Source organism: Dermacentor andersoni, chromosome 8 (assembly GCF_023375885.2).
Source record: "Dermacentor andersoni chromosome 8, qqDerAnde1_hic_scaffold, whole genome shotgun sequence".
Taxonomy (NCBI): domain Eukaryota; kingdom Metazoa; phylum Arthropoda; class Arachnida; order Ixodida; family Ixodidae; genus Dermacentor; species Dermacentor andersoni.
Genome location: NC_092821.1, coordinates 57,872,935 through 57,896,593, shown reverse-complemented (window position 1 = coordinate 57,896,593; position 23,659 = coordinate 57,872,935). Strand labels below are relative to the sequence as shown.

Here is a 23,659-nt window from a genome sequence, read left to right as displayed (position 1 = left end):
GAAAACTTCGATATATCCAGGAAAATGACTTTACTACACCGGAGCCTATGAAAAAAATGGCTGTGGCTTAGCTAAGGTTAAGCCCAGGATGCGAAGCATACTAGCCTTTATTTTAGTTGTTGAACCACTGTTTAGCCTGGTGAACTGCTGTTGCTTGGCTATATTTGGTTCGGCTAGACGAAGAAACAACTCATGCGTTACTCTGCTTCGCCTTCAAGAGTGGAACGCGACAGCGTTCCCGTCGACCCGCCAAGGGGTGTAAGACAATGGGCTACGGCGCAGCGACTACGCGCCCCGCATTGGACGCGGTGAGCGTCGAGCAGCGGGTTACGGGAAAGCGGTCGGCGGAGGGAACCGCCATTCCGCTACTACGGTAGAGCATTTGGAGTATCTCAATTCACGGTGCAAACAAAAGAACCAGGCAGACAGTATACCAGTGAGTGCAAATGTCCCAACAAGTGCCTGGGGAAGCAATGTCAGTACACCGCGCAGGTGCGCCGAAAGGATTCAGAGCTGCCAAGTGTAAGTTATCTGCTTCCCATCTAGGCCATTGTATCGTTGTGAGAAAGGAAAAGCTGGACGTGCTCTGCGCTCACGTGTTCCCTTTAAAAATTGACCCGTAAGTACCTACTCGAACAGACAACGTCATTGCGTGTCCATGTTAGCCAGCAGTTTCCCCTTTCTGACGTTGCATTTGAACGGCTCCGGTTCGTTGGTCAGCCAGAAGGGGCCAAAACTGACAAACGATTCGCGGGCCTTTTGGCTACGATCAGTATTTCCTACTATCCGCATGTATGTTCCTTCTCACTAAAAATGACTATAAACACAACAGCTAAACACTGCGTCCAAAAAAATATTGTTGACCCGCTTTGAGGAAAGCACGATTGCAATGAACCTAGAAAGTTCTTGTGTGAACCTGTAGGTGCGTTTATGTTTAAGGTTGTGTGTACACAAGTGCCGCATAATGTGCGCTGACAAAACGTTACAAAGCAAGTAAGAGAATCTAGAGGATTAGGGTGGATTAAGGAGAATGAAGGAGCATTAAGGTCGGTTAAAGTGGATAACAGGGGATTAAGTTAATTAGCGTGGATCAAGGTGAATTATGGTGGATTAAGTTCGATTAGGGTGGGTGAAGGAATATTACGATGAATTAGCGTGGAGTAAGGTGGATTAATGAGGATAATGGTGGATTAAAGTGGATTAGGGTAAATTACAGAGGGCTTCGAAAGGCTTTCGCCTTCGCTTCTCTTAGGCGATAGCTGGGATACCTGGAAATTTTCCACTCATTAAGGAGAGCAGCAAAATACTGCGCGTTTCTCCTAACAGACGAATCGTTAAGCCCGCGCGCAAGGATTCCTTTTTACAGCGAACCTCTTTATGGCTAGGGTTCTGTGCAGTTTTTACGTCTGTCAACAAATCTGTGTGAGCAAAAATTATCGTCATGAACAATGGCTCGTGCCACTGCTCGCGCGTTCGTCGTCGTCGTCGTCTTGCAGTGCTGGCTCCGTTGCCGTTCATCCTGCTAGCGTTCCGATACTGCCCCTCCCTCTGCGAAGGCGTTGACGGCACTGGCCCATTGCCAGTCGGTGCGGTGATTTCGGTCTCAATTTGTCTACCTCAATATACCGCGAAATGCAAACACCGCGATGTATATAACGAATATATAACACGAATTAACGCGGATGTGTAAAAATAAATGAGTCGGCGTACCTTTCGTCATGATGTCCACCGATCAGGACAACAAATGTGTTCGTACCTTTGTCCAAAATTCGGTGTCACCTCTGTGGCGTGAGCTGGACACAGCTTCGCTGGTCATCCACCTTCACATACTGGAATGGCTCACGATTCCTTCTTTTTTTTTTGCAAATCTTGGTGGCGTTTGACACCTTGGACACTTTGCAAACTTTCTGTGTTGTCATGCATTGTTCAGTGGTGCTTCATGCGCGACTCCACCAGCATAAACGGAGCGCGCGGCTGCCGGCGCACAGCGCCACCGGTGGGCGCTGAGTACATTTGGCTGATGCGTTTCTGTACAACATGAAAACGAGAGTAGTTGTGCGATACTCTGTGGCTCCATTTGCCCCTTCAGTGATCATCGAGCACTCACGGGAGGCGCGAAAAGCGCCTGCAGCTATGCTCTCCGAGTATCTAGTTTATATGGCTGAGCAATGTGCAGCCTCCGTCACGACTGTCTAGAATTGTGTAGTCGTGTGTTCAAAGGGAAAAATTCTAAAAAATCGACAGCGCAAAGAAAACGTTCAACGTGTGGCACTATATACCGGTTCCTGTGAGTCTACTTGATGAGCTCTAGCATCGTCTTTATTACCTGAGTTCTTCTGTCAAATATGAATTTTCTTGATCAGCAGCACAGCGCTCCACCGATATACAGGGTGTCCCACATAACTTTAGCCAAACATTAAAATTAGGCAAACGCCACATAGCTAGACAGAACCAAGGTAACGTGGTTTGTCGACGCTTGGAGATAAAATGCACCGTACTGTTTTCAAGCCTTTTCTACAAATTGTTGCGAGTACACGGTTATGGTGGCGGTACACGGTTACCAAGCGGCTGGTACTGAGTGTCTTGCCTTAGATGATGTCGCAATACATTCTGATGATGATGTGTGGTTTTTTATGGCGCAAGGGCCAGGTTTGGCCAAAGAGCGCCATGACAAGTGGTAATGTTGACGATGTATTATGGATGGCGTGCAAAATGCATTCCTCATGGCAGATGTCACATGGATGTAAAAGGGCCTAAAACCTGTAGCTGTAAGTGGCGTAGAATATATAGTTGCTAAAATAATGACGGTAACTAGGCAGTGATGTGGGCTATGGCAATGGTCTTTCGTTAAAACATTATGCAATAAAACATTACACTGACAACAGAGTTTCAAGAGAGCCCTTGAATGCAGGGCTGTTAGTCATGTGCTAAAAATTGCCTGGCCAAATGATTTTCAGGGTGTCGGTTTCGGCTAAAAAATCTAAGACTATTTGCAGTTTGAAAAAATGGTTCGTCACTAAGAAAAATGCAGTATGGAAAGGTATATTTTCCCAATATGCAGAAGGGAAATACTTTTTCCTCTCTGTTTCTATTGCAGGGCACTAGATAAGAACATGGAGGACTGTCAGGCTATCGCCGCACCTACTACAAGTAGGAGGATCCCCGCCAGTCAAGTGGTAGGAGTGAGTACTGTAAGTGTGTCCTATTCTTAATCGGCAAAGAAGTACTTCCTTGTACCGTGCTGTTTTGTCACTTATCCAATTCCGCAACCTTGGTTTTATAATATGTAACTTATTCAACGTTTGTGTATCCCACTCTGCTTGCCAATAATTCCTCAATTTACGGTGCAGAAAGGGCTTTAGGTCTGTGGCAGGTATGGGGATATTTCCATCTGCGTCGCTAAAACTCACTGACGTAGCGTTTTCGTCAGCAGCTAGGTTGCCTTTTATACCTTTATGGCCAGGTACCCAGCATAGTATAATCGCTTGGTCGCACATATATGCGGAGCATAACAAGCTATACAGCTCATTAAAAACCGAATTCTTATGCTTTCGTAAGCTAATTAGGGCTCTCATTACACTTAATGAGTCTGTGAAGACAATAGCCTTAGCGATATTTGTGAGCCGTATGTGTTGAATGGCCTTAAGAATGGCGTATGCTTCCGCTGTAAAGATACTGGTGTGTGGGGTTAGTGGTCCAGATGTTGAAAGTGAGGGTCCCAGAGCTGCGTAAGCAACACCAGCTGGAGACTTCGAAGCATCTGTGTAAAATTCATCACATGAGTACTTCTCCTTGAGTTCCAGAATATGCGAATATATGTGTGCCTCCGGGGCTCGTTTCGATATTTCTAAGAAAGAGATGTCATATTGGATAGTCTGCCACTCCAAAAGGCGGTGGAAGCCGTGCAGGAGCCATTAGGACATTGTGTAAAAGAGGGACCCCTGTATTTTCTGAGTGCTTCCAACCGGAGGGACAAAGGAGGCCTAGTGGCTGGGCGCTTACGAAACAGCCTAGCAGTGGACAAGTCGCATATAGTGGAATGACAAGGATGTTTAATATCTGAGCTAACATTTAGGGCGTAGGAGAAAGTTAAATATGTCCTTTGGTAAGTGCAATGACCATTCGTTTGATTCGACGTAGACGCTTTGCACAGGGCTAGCCCTAAAGACGCCAGTAGCAAGGCGGATACCTAAGTGGTGAATAGGATCTAGCATTTTCAGAGCACTAGGTCCGGCAGAATTATAGACTATTGCTCCGTAGTCAAGGCGTCTTAATATTAGACCTTTGTGCAGCTTTAAAAGGCACCGCCTGTCGCTTCATCAAGATGTACGTGACAAGAGCTTCAGCAGGTTCATAGACTTGAGGCACTTTGATTTCAGATACTTCAGGTGTGGTACAAAATTCAGCTTACTGTCTAAAAGGATTCCTAGAAATTTGTGTTCATGGCTCACAGATAGCCGTTCTCCATTTAAATCTATTGCGGGGTCCGCCAGTATGCCTCTCTTGTTAGAAAACAGGACGCATGTACTTTTTTGTGGGTTTAGCTTGAAACCGTTTTTGTCCGCCCACTTAGATAATTTATTTATGCAAAGCTGTACTTGTCGCTCGCAGATACTTAGGTTACATGATTTGAAACCTATCTGGATGTCATCCACATATACAGAATAAAACATAGTACATGCTATGGCAGTCTGGATCGAGTTCATTTTGACAATAAAAAGAGTGCAGCTCAGCACACCACCTTGTGGAGCACCAGCCTCTTGCGTAAATGGACGAGATGGAACGTACTGCCAACTCTAACACGGAACGTCCGTTTGGAGAGGTAACTCTGAATCACGTTCAGCAAGTTGCCTCGAACTCTCATTTCAGACAGGTCACGGAGGATTCCAAAGCGCCAGGTTGTGTCGTATGCCTTTTCCACATCTAAAAATACTGACAGGAAGAACTGTTTGTTGACAAAGGCATCACGGATATTTGTCTCGATGCGGACAAGGTGATCTGTTGTGGATCTACCCTCCCTAAATCCGCACTGAAAGGGATTGAGTATCTTGTGCTTTCAAGAAAATGGATAAGGCGACGGTTAATCATCTTCTGAAATAATTTGCATAGACAACTATTCAGAGCTATAGGCCTATAACTGTTGGGTGAGGAAGGATCCTTGCCCTCTTTGAGAATAGGGATTACGATTGCTTCTTTCCAGACAGAAGGAATGTAGCCGGCAGAGAACATGGAATTGAAGAGTGACAGTAGTGTTTTTTGGATTTCAGAGTGTAAGTGTCTGATCATCTCATACATTATTCTGTCACTTCCTGGAGCGGACTTGTTGCAGCAGTTCAGTGAGGCTTAGAACTCAGCCATTCCAAATGGACGATTGTATACTTAATTGGATGTGTTTTTCCCACCCAGAGTCGTCTGTTGTGCTTGTAGCCGGAATTTTAGGAATGTATCTGTGTAATGAGATGTACCGGAAATGTGCTCGAAATGTGCTCCTAGACAGTCAGCCTGGTCCTCAAGAGTATCTGTTTGCGTGTTTACTAATGGTAGAGGATGAGTTTCGCGGCCTTTTATTCTGTTTACTCTGTTCCAGGCTTTTCTTTCGTCTGTATATGAAATAATACTCGAGATGTATTTTTGCCAGCTTTCCCTTTTGGCAAGGCGGCGCGTTCTTCTACCTTCTGATTTTATTTTCTTGAAGCTGATCAAGTTCTCGGTAGTTGGGCAGTCGCGAAGGCGACTCCAGGCCTTATTTTGATTTTTGCGTGGCTTCCTTACGCTGCTCATTCCACCAAGGAATACGTCGGTTAGAGGGTGATCCATTCGTTTGAGGGATACATATTGATGCAGCATAAGTTATAAATGCCGTCAAATATGACACTCTATCATCGATTGAGAGATGTTACGTTTCGCCTACGACGCGCGGTATAGCCGGCGCGGATGCAACGGACGCCGGGGCTTCGTTCAAAGCGGCGGACATTTTGGCCCGTTCAGCGCCGCCGATACGCCTCCCCGCCACGCGCGTCCAGACATGTTTCAGTGCCACGTGTCTTCAAGTGTTCGTGCGTGTGTGTGTGTGCATGGTGGTGCCCACGCTTGTCAAAGCGCGGCAGCCGGGGAGAGGAGCTCCCCAAGTGTGAAGCGAGGAGGTCTGACCGGCGCCGGCTCGGCGGATGCGTCACTACACTCGTCTCAACATGTCTCTCAGCCTGTCCGTGCCCCGCATCACGTGCGCCTCTGACGAGGCGTTCCTTCTTCCCCTGAACTGCGAGAGTATAAAAGCAGCTGCCCCCGGACGCCAAGAGAGAGGCTCCGATTTCTTCCGTTGAGTTACGTGCTCTCCCGTCTCTCCACTTCGGTCGACCTGACCGGCCGCTCTTTTGCGATGCTAGAATAAACAAGTTGTTCTGTTACCAGTCGACTCATGCTTTGCCGGGACCTTCGGATGCTTCCAGTTGTGCCCCAGGCCGCCAGGCCAACGCTACCCTTGGGGCTTGCGACCCATTTGCAACAACGGGTGTCAGCGCTGAGATTCCAACAACTGTTTGCCAGCGGTGAGATCGCGACAACGGAGGCCAGCAGCGAAGATATGCGGTTGACTGTATGCTGAGCAGCACAACGACCATCCGGGAGCAGTGCAACGAGCCCTGTGTGATGACTGGTTGCCTGCAGCGGAACGACTGCGCTGAATTCTTGGCTGCGAGGTTTGGTGAGTGCGGGACTTTCTTCTGAGTTTTGCCAGGCTTTTGTTAGTGTCAGAAACAGAGCTGGTAATTGTGGTTGTCGTTGCTGCCGGGTTAGTTTGCGGCAAGACAATAGTAGGCAGTAGAGAAAGCAGCATTCAGAGCAGCCATGGATTTGAAGTCGTTGTGCAAACCGAAATTGCTGGAGCTTGCAAGAGAGTTGGGTCTGGATGTCCCAGACAAACTCAGAAAACCAGAACTGCTGAGGGCTATTCTTGAGTTAGAAGCTGAGGATGACGAGCTGTCGGAATGCCTTGAGACCATTGAGGAGAGGGCAAAAAGACAGGCGCGCGACCTTAAAGAGCAAAAAGAGAAACAGGAGCGCGAACTTAAAGAACAGAAAGAGCGAGAGCAACAAGAGAAAGAAAAAGAGCGAGAGCAACAAGAGAAAGAAAAAGAGCGCGACCGTCAACACGCTTTGGAAATGAAGCGTCTCGAGGTAGAGATAGAACGCGCTCGTAATGGAAGTCAGGCACACGGTGCAGGAGAACGAGTATAGTTCAACATGACTGACCTGATGCGGCCGTTTAAACTTGGAGAGGGCATTGGTTTGTTCCTGGTTAACTTTGAGCGAACGTGCGAGAAGCAGGGGTTCTCTCGGGAAACGTGGCCACAGCGCTTGCTCACTTTGTTACCCGGAGAGGCGGCCGACGTAGTCGCTCGCTTGAAGAGAGAGGAGGCAGAGGATTTCGACCAAGTGAAATCGAGTCTGCTAAAAAAGTACAGGCTGTCAGCGGAGGCTTTCCGTCGGAAGTTTCGGGAAAATGAGAAAGGCGGAAGTGAGCCATATACAGAGTTTGCCTACAGGCTAATGTCAAACATGCAGGAGTGGCTCAAAGAAGAGAAAGCGTTTGGTGACCACGAGAAAGTTCTGCAGTGTTTCGGGCTGGAACAGTATTATAGTCGGTTACCTGAGAACGTGCGGTACTGGGTCTTGGATAGGCCAGTCGTTAGTACGGTGGCTAGAGCCGCTGAGCTAGCCGAGGAGTTTGTGACGCGTCGGGCTCGCGGAGCTAAGGACGGTCAAAAGGGTGAATTTGGCTCGAAGTTTGAGAGGCCGAAGTTCACACCCATGAGAGCAAAAGGGGACACACGTAGTGCGGATGCGAGTGAAAGCAGTCCGACCGAACGTAAGGAGACGGCGGCAGCCGAAGCCGAACGCAGAAAGCGGTTCGAGACGAGGCAAGCGCGCGTTTGTTATACGTGCCAGAAGCCGGGTCACTTTTCGGCGCAGTGTCCAGAAACAAAAACAAAAGTCGTGTTTTTGTCATTATGCAGCACTGACGAGAACATGAAGCTTCTCGAGCCTTACATGCGAGACCTCCTCGTGAACGGGAAAGAGTGCCGAGTGCTTCGCGATTCCGCAGCTACAATGGATGTAGTTCACCCCTCTTACGTAGAACCCGATATGTTCACGGGCGAGTGTGCATGGATCAAGCAAGCCGTGGAAGCTCATAGCGTGTGTCTGCCCGTAGCAAAAGTGCTTATTGAAGGACCTTTCGGAGCACTTGAGACGGAGGCGGTAGTGTCATCTATGCTGCCCCCCCAGTACCCGTACCTATTTTCGAACAGGTCCGATCACCTCCTGCGCGAGAAGGGGCTTTTGTTTGGTGAGGCTAGCGTTCAGGCCTTAACCAGATCGAAGGTTCGGGAGCTCGCTGCAAAGGCGGTAGTTGCGGGGCCGACGTTGTCGAACAATGAGAAAGGGTCAGAGGCGCAGCAAGCTGATATTCAGAGTACGCCCGAACTGAATAAAATTGAGCCTGTAGCGCTAAAGGCACCAGATACTGGAGAGGAAATGCCCAACACGGGAAAGTTAGAAGAGCTATCTGCAGATTTGCTCATCGCGCCTACGTCAGACGGACTTAATAGGTTGCTAAAAGTCAGCCGGTCGGCTTTGATAGCCGAGCAAAAAAAAGATGGCAGCCTAGAAAACATACGCTGCAATGTCAAGGAAGGTATCGCCAAGAAAAATGCTCGTTTTGTGGAAAGAGGTGGGGTCCTGTACCGGAAGTATCTAGACCGCAGGGGAGTGGAGTTCGATCAGCTGATCGTGCCTCAGTGCTACCGTCAGGATCTGTTGCGCTTGTCGCATGGGGGTTCGTGGTCCGGACACCTAGGAGTTAAGAAAACTAAGGACCGTCTCTTGCAAGAGTACTATTGGCCAGGGTGTTTTCGGGACGCAGACCACTTTGTGAAGACATGCGACACCTGTCAGCGGGTGGGCAAACCAGGGGACAAATCGAGGGCGTCGTTGAAGTTGGTACCTATCATTACGGAGCCTTTTAGACGGCTCGTTATTGATACAGTGGCACCTCTGCCGGTAACAGCCACGGGGTACAGACACATTTTGACTGTGATCTGCCCAGCGGCAAAGTTCCCTGAAGCAGTGCCGCTTAAAGAACTCAGCTCAGTTGAGATAGTCAATGCACTACTGTCCATATTTGCGCGAGTTGGTTTTCCTGCGGAAATCCAGTCAGATCAGGGCACGGTGTTTACGAGCGCTTTGACGACAGCCTTTCTCGAAAGGTGCGGGGTAAAGCTGTTACACAGCTCAGTGTACCACCCACAGTCGAATTCCGTTGAGAAGCTCCACTCCGTCATGAAGCGCGTGTTGAGAGCATTGTGTTTTGAACAACAAACTGACTGGGAGCTGTGTCTGCCTGGGGTGATGTTTGCATTAAGGACCGCGCCGCATGCGGCTACGGGGTTTTCGCCAGCTGAGCTGGTGTACGGTCGCTCGCTGCGGTCTCCGCTTCGCATGCTTCGAGAATCGTGGGAAGGCAGGGGCGACGACCCAGTCGTGGTGGAGTACGTGCTTAGGCTCCTCGAACGCTTAAGAAGGGCACAGGAGTTGTCAGGTGGAGCAATGGCAAAGGCCCAGCAGAGGGCCAAGGTTTATTATGATCGGACAGCCAGGGCCCGTCGTTTTCAGGTGGGCGATGAGGTCATGATATTGCGCACGTCGCTAAAGAACAAACTCGACGTGCAGTGGGAGGGCCCAGCACGGATTGTTCAAAAACTGTCGGACGTTAACTACGTGGTGAGTCTGCCAGGAAAGCGGAAAGCACAGCAAGTTTACCACTGTAATCTGCTCAAACCCTATAAGCAACGGGAAGCAGTGGTGTGTATGATGGTAGACGTTCCCGAAGAGCTTCCGGTCGAGCTTCCGGGACTAGGCTCAGTGACGAACAGGAAAGACACCGATCAAGTCATTAGTGACTTAATCAGTAAAGCATCGCTGTCGCCTGAGCAGAAAACCGAACTACACCAGCTCTTACAAGAGTTTCAAGGTCTGTTCTCTGAGAGGCCTGGTAGGACTTCTGTCCTTACTCATGACATAGAACTTACCTCCCCAGAGCCAGTACGATCCAAGGCGTCCCGGTGTCACCCCGCCAGAGCGATATTATGGAGGCTGAGGTAAAGAAAATTCTACAGCTCGGTGTTATTGAGGCGGGTGAGAGTGATTATACCTCCCCTTTGATTTTAGTTGAGGTACCGGGCAAGGAACCTCGTCCTTGCGTCGACTACCGCAGGCTTAATTTCATCACTAAGGATCAAATTTATCCGATCCCTAACATCGAGGAGCGCATTGAGAAAGTTAGTAGCGCTCAGTTTATTTCCACCCTAGATCTTGTCAGGGGTTATTGGCAGGTTCCACTTACAGAAGAGGCTAGTAGGTATGCGGCGTTCATTTCACCAATGGGAACGTTCCGTCCTAAAGTTTTGAGTTTTGGTTTGAAGAACGCGCCATACTGCTTTTCAAGCCTCATGGATAAAGTGTTGCGGGGACAGCAAGAATTCGCTTTACCGCATCTAGACGACGTAGCGATATTCTCCGCATCCTGGCCTGAGCATATGGCCCACTTGCGGGCAGTGCTAACCCGCCTGCGCGATGCGGGCTTGACAGTCAAGGCTCCCAAGTGCCAGTTAGCACAGGCCGAGGTTGTCTACCTCGGTCACGTGATTGGACGGGGTCGTCGCCGCCCCTCTGAAATAAAGGTGGCCGCTGTGCGAGACTTCCCGCAACCGCGCACGAAGACCGATATTCGGTCGTTCTTAGGTGTCGCCGGCTACTATCAGAGGTACATCCCCAGGTACTCTGATATCGCGGCTCCCCTGACGGATGCTCTAAGAAAAACAGAGCCCCAAACAGTCGTATGGGACGAGACAAAGGAAAGAGCTTTTAGCGCCCTAAAGAGCGCCCTGACAAGCCAGCCTGTGCTACGATCGCCAGACTACACAAAAGGTTCGCTGTTCAGTGCGATGCTAGTGAGCGAGGCATGGGCGTTGTACTGTGCCAACGGGAAAATGGAGAAGTGGAACACCCCGTCCTGTACGCTAGTCGTAAGCTGACCAGTCGTGAGCAGGCGTACAGCGCCACCGAGAAAGAGTGTGCGTGTCTCGTGTGGGCCGTTCAGAAATTGTCATGCTACCTAGCCGGCTCGAGGTTTATCATTGAGACGGATCACTGCCCTCTCCAATGGCTGCAGACCATCTCTCCCAAAAAGTGGCCGCCTCCTGCGCTGGAGCCTCGCTTTGCAACAATATTCCTTTGAGGTGCGTTACAAAAAGTGGAGTCTGAACGATAACGCCGATGGCTTAAGTCGAAGCCCCTAACGTAGGAATCAGCATCAGAGTTGTTTGTTACTGATGTTTTTCTTTCTGAGGCAGGATTTTTAACATATTGCTTTTGTTTAGTGTTTCAAAGTGATGACGTGCTTTCTAGTGCAATTTTCCAATTTGTGGACGCGTTCTGAGTGCTGCTAGACTACTGTAAGGAACTAGGCAGTGGTATAAAAGGGGAAAGAGCCTGGCATGGCTTAGTGAGGGTTGTGTCGTGCTTGCTGACTGAGCGGTTGAGTTTCGGCGTAGTTCTAACGCTTGCTGGGAACGAGAGAAAAATGGCAACTCTCCCGAAGTCACTTTGCAGTGTCCTGTGTGAACCTGAACGTGAGAACGAGGCCTTCTCAGTGCGCTGCGCTCAACAAACGCCGAAGGACGCCCGACTTCGGTTATGAGCATCATCGAGCGACATCCCTCCCGACAGCGGATGCAGTCCCCTGACCATTGGGATCTCCTTCCCCCGGCGGGGCGGTCTGTTACGTTTCGCCTACGACGCGCGGTATAGCCGGCGCGGATGCAACGGACGCCGGGGCTTCGTTCAAAGCGGCGGACATTTTGGCCCGTTCAGCGCCGCCGATACGCCTCCCCGCCACGCGCGTCCAGACATGTTTCAGTGCCACGTGTCTTCAAGTGTGCGTGTGTGTGTGTGTGCATGGTGGTGCCCACGCTTGTCAAAGCGCGGCAGCCGGGGAGAGGAGCTCACCAAGTGTGAAGCGAGGAGGTCTCACCGGCGCCGGCTCGGCGGATGCGTCACTACACTCGTCTCAACATGTCTCTCAGCCTGTCCGTGCCCCGCATCACGTGCGCCTCTGACGAGGCGTTTCTTCTTCCCCTGAACTGCGAGAGTATAAAAGCAGCTGCCCCCGGACGCCAAGAGAGAGGCTCCGATTTCTTCCGTTGAGTTACGTGCTCTCCCGTCTCTCCACTTCGGTCGACCTGACCGGCCGCTCTTTTGCGATGCTAGAATAAACAAGTTGTTCTGTTACCAGTCGACTCATGCTTTGCCGGGACCTTCGGATGCTTCCAGTTGTGCCCCAGGCCGCCAGGCCAACGCTACCCTTGGGGCTTGCGACCCATTTGCAACAACGGATGTCAGCGCTGATATTCCAACAGAGAGTACAGATATCATCCCAGGTCAAACGTGTGAGCTTTCTGTATCGTTTCCAGTCAGCACAGTCGACCTTCCAACGGGGCAGATGTGTTGAAAACTTGGTAATTTTGAAAAAAAGCTTTTTGAGAAAACTTTTTGTTAACTTTAAGGCAATTGGGAAATGGTCACTCCCATATAGATTTCTGATCACATTCCACTCCAGGTATGGCACTAGTGTACTTGATATTATGCTTAAGTCAATAGATGAGAACGTTTTGTTCGCCACGCTGTAGAATGCGGGTTTCTTTCTTGTTTAGTAGGCATGCATTGGAAGATAAAAGGAAGTTTTCTAATAAGCGCCCTCTCGTACCACAACGAGAACCTCCCCGGAGGGTGTTGTGTGCATTTAAATCGCCTACTACAATGTAAGGTTCGGGGAGTTCTGCGATAAAGCTCTCGAAATGTGTTCTGGAAAGTTGGTGGCTAGGGGGAATGTAGAGAGAGCTAACTGTAACTAGCTTATCAAATAGCACGGCTCTGATTGCCACTGCCTCAAGGGGCGTTTGCAGATGTAAATGCTTACAGGCGATACCCTTATCAACTGCGTCACTGCGATCTTTGCGGTAAATGGCATATTGTTTGAGAAAGTTAATATGGGAAGGATTGAGGTGTCTCTCTTGCACACACAGCACCCTTGGATTAAACTTGCGAAGGAGTTCCTTAATGTCATCAAGATTGTGTATTAGACCTCTCACATTCCAATGCATTACCTGGGTGGCCATATTGGAAGTGTTTTATGATGTGTGTCAAGAGATATCAATTAGGTTGGCTCAAGGGACCTTTCTAGGCCCCTTGATGCGGGGTATTTCTTTTTTGTTGGTGCGCTCCAGGGAGCAGCGCCGTTCCTTCGGCGTCTGAGACGCCGGAGAAGTTTTTGTTACATCCATCGCCTCGTCAGAGGTGCTGGATGACGCTCGCTCAGCGGGAACGCGCGGGGGTTTTTCGGGCCTGTCTGCACGAGCAGTGGCCCTGGGACCGGCAGGCTCGGAGGTCTGCTGGCCTTTCGTGGTAGGGGGCGGAAGAGCCGTGGCTGCTCCCGCCCGGGGGGCTGATGGCGTAACTGCACTCACACTCCGTGTAACTTGTGCGGCCGCCAGAAGATGTAGCGCTGCCCCCCGGCGCGCCACATCGGTGTAGGAAGGACCAGACTGATTTTGGCGTGAGAAACGTTTACGTGCCTCTGGAAAAGATAGGTTGAATGTTACTTTCAGTTCTATGATTCGTGTTTCTCTTTTTTTCCAAGTAGGGCACGATCGCGAGTAGGCGGGGTGATCTCCTTCACAGTTGGCACAGTGGTTTGTTGATGTACAGATGTCAGAAGTGTGTTCAGAAGAACTACACTTGGCACAAGTAGCACGTCCTCTGCAGTTCTGCGACCCATGCCCAAAGCGCTGACACTTGAAGCATCGACGCGGATTTGGGATATACGGCCTGACGCGAAGCTTACAGTAACCGGTTTCTATTGTTTCAGGTAGGTTGCAGGTTCCGAAAGTAATGATTATGTGTTTGGTTGGTATTTGCTTGTCATTTCGCCTCAATGTTATCCTTTGTACTTTGACTACGTTCTGGTCTTGCCATCCTTCAAGCAGTTCGCTTTCGCTCAGTTCGAGGAGGTCATCTTCTGAGACGGCCCCGCGCACTGTGTTCATTGATCTGTGTGGGCCCACTGAGACGGGAATTTCCCCAAATGCTACAACTTTCGAGAGTTTGTCATACTGCACTTTGTCGCGGCGTTCGAGAAAATCGCCACTTCCCATCTTCGTTACTTTATAGCCTGGGCCAATTGCTTCAGTGAGAGATTTCGCTACAATAAATGGTGAGATCATTCTGACTGTTTTCTTATTGTTCTGACTATGTACAACGTGGTACTTTGGAAAAGATTGCTTTGGCTGCATGAAGAAAGTGAATGTTTCATTGGTGCGCCCCCTCTCCAGGGAGTGATCAGGTAGCGGAGGAAAGTTATTTGCCATATAGAGCAGGAAAATTCGGCGGCGATGGTGGCCACCCACCACCGAGCCCAACAAGGGGACGGTACAAGGTTGGAAGAATACCTGCAGACGCCAGCCATGCATCGCCGCTATAACCTAATATATATACCCAAGATTGGATATATTACTGGATATATATTGGATTATCATTAAGTAATAAGAAGTGACGACAGGAAAGATGGAAAAGTGGAAGGGAAAGACGATGATTGGAGAGGAGGACAGGAAAAGGCGACTGCCGACATCCTCCAGGTGGGTCAGTCTGGAGGTGCCGTCTATGTCAAGCCGAGGCCGAAGAGGTGTGTCGCCTCCGCCGGGAGGGGGGGGGGGGGCTTAACGGTCCGAACACCCAGCATCGGCTCAACCTCTAGGATCCCCTTTTCTCCAGACACGGCTAACCGCGCACGGCTACACGCGGGAGGGTCCAACCCTCGTGTGCTCGGGTACGTGGTGTCGCAACACACCAAACGCCTGCTGACGCAGATGCCCTTGCGGGGATCGCAATACATTCTGCGTCCTGATCATAGCACGTGCAACATACGAGGGCAGTGTTGGCCCGCTTGCGGGAAGCAGCCTGAACCGTCAAAGCACCAAAATGCCAAACAGCACAAGCGCCTGTGTTCTATCTCGGTCACTTAATCGGTTACGCACAAAGACCGATATGCGATCTTTCTTGGAGGCCGCCGGTTACTTTCAGCGGTGCATCCTTGGGTATTCTAAAGTAGCTAGCGCTCTGACGGATGTTCGAGAAACGGAGCCACGGAGTGCCCTCTGGGACGAAAAAAAAAGGAATCTTCTTTCGACGCCCACGCGCTGACGAGTCAGCCTTTGCTAAGATCGCCGGACTTCGTGAGGAGATTTGTGGTTCAATGCGATGCGAGCGAGGCATGGGCGTCGTACTATGCCAAACGGGAGAGAGCGACGAGGAACAGCTCGTGCTTTACGCAAGTAGGAAACTCACAAGTCGAGAACAGGCGTACACGACTTCTAAGAAAGAGCGCGCATGTCTCGTATGGGCCGTTCAAAAATTGTCTTGCTTTTTTGGGGGCTCGAAGTTCGTTCCCGAAACGGATCAGTGTCCTCTCAAATAGTTGCAGATGTCTTCCAAATAGTTCTGCGTCCTGTGGACGCGGCGGAGTACGCAAATAGACAGAGTATGTCGATAGTTGGTACCAGTCTAGAGGGTGACTGCAGAGGTAGAGGCACGGTAAAAACAGGGAAGGCGGAGGTGGCGGAGGTCTTAAAACTGGCAATAGCCTCCACGGAGGCTAAGATCGTATAGTAAGCGACTCCAAGACAGCCGTCAAGAACTATGCAAAAGGAAGAATCTCGCCGGAAGCACTGAGAATTTTAAGCAACTTTCGTGAAGATCGCGACATTCACGCTATATGGGCACCCGCACACTCGATCCTCCCTTCCCGGGAACAAAATAGCGCGCAACCTGGCTCAAGAACTGACGGGCCGAGCAGCAGGTGACACGCAACAAATACTGGGAACGGAGAGAGACCGGATGAGCAGCTTTAACGAGATCACCAAACATTATAAATTGGGAAGGGTCCATTTACCCCCGGCACACTCCTCGCTGAGTAGACGGCGAGCGACGGCATAGGGCCTCTTACAAACAGGTACACATCCGAACCCGGTGGCCTACCACCGCTACTACCCGGACCTTTACACGGATAGATGTAGATTCTCTCAACAAAGGTCGGACATACAACATACGGTTTGGGCTTGTCCTCGGGCACCCTCACAGAATAAAATAAACAAGACCAGAGAGCAGTGGGAGACCGCGTTGCTCAGCTGTGCACCGGAAGACCAACTCAAGGCAATCCAGCAGGCCGAAGATGCCGCCAGGGCCCAAGGGCTCGAGGCCGTCATCTAGGTAGAGAGGCCTAGGTCTCAAATCTGTGCACAAATAAAGTTTATTCCTCCTCCTGCGTTGAAGTCTCGCTTTGCAGCAATATTCTCTTGAGGTACGCTATAAAAAGAGAACTCTCAATGGCAACGCCGGTGGCTTAAGTCGACGCCACTAGATCGAGAATGAGCCTGAAATGTTTAATTAAACTCGCGTTCTTTTTTTCTTCCTGACGTAGGATTGGAAGGGTCTTATTTTGGTTTACGCAGATGGATTGAGTCATGTCTCGTGAAACATGTAGCAAGTTTATGTGTGTATTAAGTGCTGCTGTAAGTTCTGAAAATCTGTCACTCTTGAGTGGGAAATAAGCCTGGTGGAGCTCAGCTAGAATTTAGCTCGCCCTTGTTGAGTGAGCGGCTGAATCTCGGTGTAGTTCTGCTGGCGCTTTCTGTGAACTGTTCCTGACCGTTCTGAGACATGTAGACACGGACTGGGACGTACAGCGACGTTGGAGAACGGCAGCAGTGTTTCGTGCTCCATAGAGCTGTGCGACAACCGACGACGACTACAGGCACCGACCTGCGTCATCCCTCTGACCAGCGGATGTCGTCCCCTGCCCATCGGGATCTCCTTCGGCGGCGGGGCAGTCTGTTGCAGTTCCCTTTTATGCATCTATGAATTGAACAGATACTACACTGAAAAATATTTACACCCTTAAAAAGTCTCCTCTCAGATACTTTGGAGCGTCCAAGGCTGTCAGAAGGATTACATAGTTTTCAACTACGTCTTTTGTCATCGCACGTCTAGTTATAGCTCCGTGGTCGTCCTCTGCAACCTTTTTTGTAAAGCCCTAACGGTGAAGCTGTTACCTGTGCGACAAGAAAACGCCCTTCAGGGTGTAAAAATTTTTACAGTGTAAATGCCTGGGACGCGGCGTGCCTAAACGTCACACTCGTCTACATGAAATGACTTGTCCGTCGGGCGTGCGCGATGGGATTATGCGCGGCATGTGCAGATCCTACTCCCCTCTGTCCTACGTTCAACCCTTCTACGGCAAGCAGTGGTTTCCCTCCCATGCCCGTTTGTATGGGTTGACCCGACGTATCCTACGTTCAAGTGCTCTACGCCAGTGAGTGGCTTCCCTCGCTTGCCGCTCTGCGTGGGTTGACCCGACGTGTCCTGACAAAGCTCTCTACCGCGGAGCAGTAGAGAATGAAGATGCACGGATGGTGGAGGGTATGAGAAAGCCAGCGAGCCGCCACTCGGGGTCGCATCTTCCTGCCCTTGTGTGCAGGTGCACACACGCTGAACATTTCTGTATTTTTTGTCTTGAAGCGCACCGCTCGCCCTTAATGATCTATTAAATTATCTATTCCTTTTTACATCACTTCGTCTTCCCTGTCGAGCCCTCTCTGATGGTGAACCTGGTTCGAGCTTCAAGCAGACCCTCTCGGAGGTCACAAAACACCATCCCCTTAGCAGTGGGTATTAATAACGGGGCGAGTACTGCTGCTGGAATCGAAACTGGCGTGGATGTGGTGACAGTCAATTAGGCCGATCCACACGACGGACCAAGTCTGCGGGCCGATCGGTCACGTGATGCGACGTCACGGCCCGCCGCGGCCCGGTCCGGCGCACGTCACATCCACACGGCGAACAGCCATAGCAGACGGCAGAGCAGAATAACCAGCTACACTCTCGGCCAGAGTGTTATCATTGTTATCAGTCCGGCTCGAGTCCCACAAAGCCGGGAACTGCTCAACGAGGGATACAAAATAAAAAAACCTCCTCGTTACTCCAAAAGGACACGGTGTTTTAAAAAATATACCTGCTGCACGCAGGTGTAGGCGGAATGGCGGACATGAAACAACTGGCTTGACTGGCTTTTGCTGAGCCGAAAACTAGATTGGATTTGGCTGAAGACACTCTGTTGCCGGACGACATTCGTTGACTACGCCAAAATCGCGGCGGTTTGCATGCGGTCCGCCGTCAAAACTGAAGCGGGAAAAGCCTTGGCGATTTGTTGGACCGCGAGGGCCGCGGTCTTGCGTGGGCCAACTGCGGTACGCACGAACTGGTGACGTCCTATCACGTGATGCGCGGACCGCGGTCCAAAAGAGCAATTTGGTCCGTCGTGTGGATCGGCCTTTAGCGGCCACGTGCTCTACAAAGAATCTTTCCTGCGGTTGTTCGAAGCCATCGCTCGGCGCAACCCAGTGTGGCCGTGCATCACCAAGTAAAAGAAAATTAAGCGTAGTTTTCTGACCATTTGCTTGTTTTGAGTGTTTTCTGGCATTCCTGCGTGCTTACACGGTAAGCGCGCGCCAAACCACTTCTGCTTTAGCCTACGCTCACTTCACCTCGCAGCCTTACTTTAGCGCAAGCAACGCGCGACCTGTTGAAAGCCGAGAGCGCTAACCCGGCGCACAATGATCGGTGCTCGCTAATGCGAACTTAAGCCCGTAGCGAGACGAGCCAATCCAATCCAGAAAAAAGATAACGAGGGGGAGTGCGCAACCACCACTTTGGGCGCTATTCTGGACATTCCGCCATTTCCTTCGCTGCGTGACATAGACGCAACGCGAATAAAATAGCGCCGATGGCCCCATTTTGCTTTCGTAACGTGACACCAACTTGACGTTTTGCGTAAGAAACTGACATGAAGGCACTGAACCTAAGGTTCTCAGTAAAGCAAAACAGTTTTCCTCCACAGTAAAAATAAAGCAGCTAGCTCAAAGCGCATGATTATTCGGCCGAAAACGTTTCTCGCTTCCGTCGTCTGCTTCATTAGCTAAGATGCGTGTACCCGGGAAACGGAATGAGTCATCGTATGTTGGCGCCAACGCGCTTGTTTTCTACCTCGAGGCAACGTAAGTACGTGACCGACCAGTGGTGATGAGCACACGTTCTAGGCCGCGTTATCGCTATCTCGCGAGACGCAAGTGACTCAGCCCGACTCGCGTGGCTGAGAAACGGCCGAATATCACCGATAGTGTTGCGCGCGCCAGAGATATCCGCCAGCGCGACGCAAGCACCGGCGCTGCCATCTCTTGTTCAGTTCGCTGGTTATTCGCACCGCGGGAGGAAACTTCAAGGCGCCGCCTTGCGTACATTCTTTCGATAACACAAAGAGATGCCATTCTCCTAACTTCTGAATGTGCAAAGGCGTTAATCTTGATTACAATGTAAACGCAACAGCGAAAAGTGGACAACGTTGCAGAAAGTTTGCTATGTTCAACCAATATTATTTCGTATAAATGCGTTCTTCTTAAAATATGGTGGCCCAAAACACAACTGCCAACACCACCGGAGAGCGATGCTAATACTATGAGCACGCGTTAAGAACAAAAGATTTTCATTGCGCCAAACGATGGGGAAAATGTGGCGATACGCATTCCTCTCGGTGCCATTGAATATGGCTGCTCATTAGCACATTTCGCGCGGCTTGTCACATCACAAATTATGGCCGAAAATCTCTGCAATGGCGGCCCAGCGCAACGTCACGCAACGTCAAATTGACGTTTACGAAACGGCCCTTTCTGTGACGCTCCCCACAGCATATTCCTTCAGCCAATCAGCAAGCTGGCATGACGTCTATCTTGGATCGCCACCACATATTCGCAAAATTGCAGTTGCATTGCACTGGCTTCTGTACACTACGGCTCACTGTCTTTTTGAAGCGCTAACGTCGCAATGTAGCTTCCAAGGACCAAAATGAATGTATTAGTCGATAAAATTTGCAGCTCCACGTCACGTTTGGTCATCTTGATGAAAACGCAAAATTGCTTTTCGCAATACTTCTGTTTCCCGGCACAAACTTCAAGGCACGTGAACTCTCCACAGCCAATCAGAGAGTCAACATGGCGGATAATGACGACCGTGCAGCTGCCATGCGTGTCGAGCACGGAGGAAGGAAACTAAGGAGAGGCCCTAACCCCTCCGCGCGCTAGGAGAAAAGTGTGGCGGAAATGACGTAGTAGGTTCTCATTTTGTTGCTGCTTTTTTTTTTTTTTGTATGGCCACGCCTTTTGAGCCACAATGGCGCCGTTGTTATGGTTTTGAGCGCTCACACGTGTTGCTCTGGTAGGTTTCGGGCCGTGCCAAAGGCGCTGAGTGGGCGGGTTTGCGTTAGTCACCGTGTCTTGTTGCGCTGTGTTACCTGCACCGTGCTCTGCCAGATGTTCCGCGAGCGCGCGGGCTCCGCGCGCGACACCACGCGCAGCGCGGCGTGGTTTCGCGAAAGATGTAAACAGGAGAGGAGGGTGGCCCAAAAGGCGGAGCATCGCCATGAGCAACGCCAAATTCCGGCTTCACTTTTGCTTCACAAAGAGTGACGTCAGGGCCTCTCCTTAGTTTCCTTCCTCCGTGGTGTCGAGAATAGCGCCCCTTGTGACGGGAGACGGGCAGGGTTGCCAAGTCCTTGGGAGAAAAAGTAGCCAAGAATTTCCGAAATGTAGCGAAAAATGTCGCCAACTGCGGCAAAAGCGTTAGTTAGTAGCCTAAAAAGTAGCCACGTTGCGACAAACCGACAATTGCCACTTTCTGTAGCGAAACTAATGAAGAAAAAGCGAAAGGACCTGTAGTTTCCTGCTTCACTAATGGTAAACAGAAAACAGAACCAAACAAATGTTATCACATATCATTGTGTCAAAATTTACCATAATGACCAGCTGACGTTCCTTGATAATTTTCGTCGCCTACTTTCGTGCTTCCTCGTAGCCGATTGGATTGGAGCCAACTTTATTTGTGCCTGCAGTTTATTTGTGCCTGCGCCCCCACGAGGGCCTACGTCTTCTACGAAGTCGCCGTTACTCGGCGCGGGTCTCCGCTCGCCGTTGCCGGCTCGCTGGGTCCCTGCCTTTCGAGCTCCCCGAGGACCTGCTGGACGGCCCAGAGCTGTTCGTCTTGGTCGTAGCTTTTCGCAGCTGCCTCGAGCCGCGGTGAGATCGTTCTTGATCTTGCTTCTTCTGGATTTTTAACGCAGTCCCACAAGATGTGCGCGTAATCTGCCGTCTCCCTCCGGCAGACTCTGCACTTACCGGTTGGGTATGTCTCGGGGTACACGCGATGCATCAGTCCCGGGCTCGGTAGCAATCCGGTCTGGAGCTCTCTCAGTAGTACCGCCTCCGCTCAACTCAGCCTCGGGTGCGGGGGTGGGAGAGTCCTGCGAGCCAGGCGGTAGACCTTCGTGATTTCGTTGTAGTCCGTCATGCTGTCCTTGGTTCCGAACCACGTCGGACGGTCTGTCGCCGGGACGCGGTTGGTTAGCGCTCGCGCTGCTGCATGTGCCGTCTCATTGTGATTCTCGTTGCGTTCCGACGCGTCACCCGCGTGCGCCAGGAACCCCTTGAGTCTTACTTTTCTGTCGTGTAGCTTGGCCGCTCGGCGGCTCGGCTCGGCGGCTTCCCCGGTTTGGGGATCAGGATGGTTTTGGCTGACTTGCGCAGCTTTGGCAGCGCGCCCGCTCTCCAGTACTTGAAGTATTTTGCGAGGTTCTCAATCGAGCCATCGTCGAGGTTCTTGAGTGCCTTGTTCGTGACGAGGTCCGGGTCGGCTGCTGACCGGCTGTTGAGGTTGTGCAGGGCCGCGCTTACCCCCTCGACATCGATCTCACGATTGTGCTTCGCGTTAGGTAGGCCGCCGTACGGCGCGTGTTGCGCGGTGGGTGTAGTCGGCAGGTATTTGTCGCTGATGCGCCTGGTGACTTCGTCGGCGCCGTGTACCGAGACCGCCCGATGTATGAGTCTGGCGAGTCTGTCACTTTGGTGCGACTTGGTCTTGGTTTCGTCGAGCAAGCGCCGCAGCAGGTTCCACGTCTTCCCGCTGTGCATCTACCCGTCTGCCACGTTGCAGATCTCGTTCCACAGTTGCGTGCAGAGCGCGTGGCAGTGCTCCTCGATCGCTTGGTTGAGCTCCGCCACCTTTCTGAGTCTGCGGTTAAGCCATTGTTTCTTCCAGCGATTGAGTATCGACTGTTTGGCTTCAATGATATGCGCAAGCCGGCTGTCTACTTTGTCGATCTCCACGCCCATTTCAATATCTCTGGTCGCGTCGCGTACGCTCTTGGTGATTTCGGCCGTCCACGAGTTGATGTCTTCGATCTCGTCGTCACCGTCTGTCCTCTGGCGTCACGAAAGGCATCCCAGTCTATCCATCTGTGTGTTTTGATGCTGGTGTCGTGTTCCGGTATGCCGATTTCCACGATGGTGTGGTAGCTGCCGAGATCGGTTCCCGTGTTTCTTCAGGCGATCGCGCCCCGGATGTCGTTCTTGACGAACGTGAGGTCCGGAGTGGTGTCCCGGGACACGGAGTTACCGATTCTAGTCGTATGCGTCGGGTCCGTCATGAGGGTGAAGTCGAGTTCATTGGCGTCTTGGTACAGGTCGCGGCCCTTTGCTGTGTACATGTAACCCCAGGCAGGGTTCATCGCGTTGCACGCAATCAGCGTGTTGCGGCCCGCTGCGGTGCCGGCTCTTTGCAGTAATGTTTTGAATCTCTGTTTTCTCTGCGATGGATATCTGTAGACGTTGAGCAGAAATATCCTTCCTTTTCTCTTCTCAATTGCCCGGGATAATTTCGGTGAGTGTGTGCTGGAACTTGATATTGCTTTGCAGCTCGTGTTTGACGAACTTGAGCTGACCAGGGTGACCAGGGTGACCAGGGTGACCCCATCCTGACCAGGGTGCACAGGCCTCTCCCGTCGGGTGGGCCCTTGTGCACTCTGTAGCCGGGGAGGGACGGTGCGACGGTTAGTGTTTCTTGTAATAGTATAACGTCCGGCTTACGAGCGGCATGTGCGATGTGCTATTGGATGACTGCCTTCTTCCTTCCGAGACCACGACAGTTCCACTGCCCTGCTGTGACACCTGCTTGTGCTAGTGTTGCGTTGGCGGCCATGATTGCGTTGGCGTGTACGGGGCTCCCTAGTTGGGTGGATGCTGCGCGAAGAGGGGCGCGAACGTCGGGTGGCTTACCATCGGCTGTTGGGTCCTTTCGATGTAGGCGAATCTGTTCGCGTTCTCGGCTTGGTAGGTCTCCATTGTTTGTTTCAATGTTGTCACCGCTGCTATGTTCGCCGTGATCAGCTGTTCGAGTTTGGTGAACGTCGCTTCGAATTTCGCTTCGAGGCTGTTGATGCGATCGTTTTCTGTTTGTTTGCGCGTGGCTTCCACGGCTCGCTTCTTCTGTGCCGGTTCTTCTATGGCTGTCTCCTGGACGTTCGTGGTTGTTTCCTCGGTCTTGCTTGTGCTTGGCGTGGGTATCTGTAGAGGCTTGTTGTTGCATAGCAGCACCTGACGGATCTCGG

General features: G+C 51.1%; 1 protein-coding gene across 2 annotated transcripts in view; it reads right to left on the bottom strand.

The window, feature by feature from the left end:
* The window catches only part of LOC126526342 (uncharacterized), a 106,730-nt gene that overhangs the window by 6,665 nt on the left and 76,406 nt on the right, over positions 1-23,659 (bottom strand). The window lies entirely within an intron of this gene.